We start from the raw sequence: 1,981 nt of genomic DNA on the forward strand, positions 1-1,981 counted from the left end.
GCAATTCCTCTTCTCCAAACAGTATTTCAGCTGCTCTGCTAGATGTTCCTTCAGTCACCCAACAGAACTTAAACTATAGCAAGCTGTTAAACTTCACTTTTCACAGGTAACCTGAATATTTGCCCTTAATTTCTGTCTTTCAGTGTAGCTTTATAAATCCAAGGGTTTGGGAAACTCAAGACTAAGCTTATATTCTGTTCCATGTTTGTAACAATGCCTGCTACTTTTATGAGTAATTTTTTAATAAGATATTTAGACATCACTGAATTTGAAAGATTTTCAGCTTTCATGTTGATATAAAAAGTTGAAAATAGTTTTGAGTTAAAGTTGTATAATTTGGTTTAGATATAAACCAAAGCTTGTCTAAATTACAAACATAGTTGCTGCCTTATTAGATCCTGTTGTGGGAATTACCTTTGGCATGTTAGCAAATTTGCATATCTTGGCAGCGACTTCTTTCATATTTCTTTTATATCAATACCCAAGTTCAGACACTATTTATTTGGAAAAAATCTAATCTGATTATGAAACCATTTTTTCACTCAATAGTGCACATTGCTTGAACCTGAAAGATAGCAAAGCCTTTGTGTACACAGTACTGACTCATATGAGTTGGCTGTATTTATTTCTATCCTTGTTTTATTTCACATCTGTAAAAACATCAAAATTTGCACTATCACTTGGGCTATTTTTTTTTTAAGTTAAGCCACACAAACAAAAAATAAATACACGTCAAGAAAACGTGTCTCCCTCCGTTTGAGGGAGGCACAGGCTTTGAGAAACGTTACCACACTAGCTCATGCTACAAGCAATTAAGAGGTAACACCATCATGGGAAATGTTAGATAGCTTCCAGTATAATCATAGAATCATGGAATGGTTTGGGTTGGAAGGGACCTTACAGACCATCTAGTTCCAACCCACCTGCCATGGGCAGGGACACCTTCCACTAGACCAGGTTGCTCAAAGCCACATCCAGCCTGGCCTTGAAGACATCCAGGGATGGGGCATCCACAGCTTCTGCTGTGGATGGTGGAAGGATAAGCCTCTACCTTTCTACATAAAAACATTTAAATTAAAAAAAAAAAGAATACAGAATGCAAAAACAGGTTTACAAAATTTCTCTAAGTCTTCTCTAGTTTCTCCCACAAGCATAATGTAATCCACAGTTTGAACTACTAGTTATTACTGATCTGGATGGGAAGACTACTCAATGAGACAGCGAATTCCATGAATGCTTCTTTCAGCGACACTCCTGTAATCACAGATTACTTTATGCCCTAAGTGACAATGTGGTAGGGACATAGTGTCCCTTTTGTTACTTGTCCGATACTAGTAGCTGAAAGGAACTGCCAGAAAGATATCTAGTAAAGCTAATAAAATTCATTCTACTCATCAGAAATTGAATTCATTTTACTGAGGGATGCTAACACTGATCACTTGACACTAGATCTTACCAAAATCCTGTTATTTTTTCAGAACACATCATTGCGGAAAGAAAAGTAAGGAAAAATAATTTCTCCACACGTAGCTGAACTACAGCGACACCTTTAATCTATAACTTTAAAAAGTTACCTGCCTGTTACTACTCACATTTGGAAAGTTTCAAGCCAAAAAGTCTTAGTATAGAAGCTTAAAGAAACACTACAAACGGTGAATAGCTATTAGTACTGCTCCACTGCACATGAAAAAACAACCCAGAGTGGAAATACACAGCTAGTATTTTAAAAAACGAACAGCTACCATTCTTATTATGTGACTGCTCATTTTCTAAGTTATAAAATTTTTTATTAAAGTTTTACTTCAAACTAACGGTAGCAGAACTATAAGAATTTCCTACTTGAGCTCTCTGCCAGTACCCACACTAGTGTTAAGACATAAGTAAATGCTGTCAGGGTTCCGCAGCGCGCAACATACACAGGGCCAATATTCAACTGCCACTGGTCTGCCCATCTTTGAATCATAGAATCGTTTGAGTTGAA

Source organism: Eurypyga helias, unplaced genomic scaffold, assembly GCF_000690775.1.
Source record: "Eurypyga helias isolate BGI_N326 unplaced genomic scaffold, ASM69077v1 scaffold9365, whole genome shotgun sequence".
NCBI classification, from domain to species: Eukaryota; Metazoa; Chordata; class Aves; order Eurypygiformes; family Eurypygidae; genus Eurypyga; species Eurypyga helias.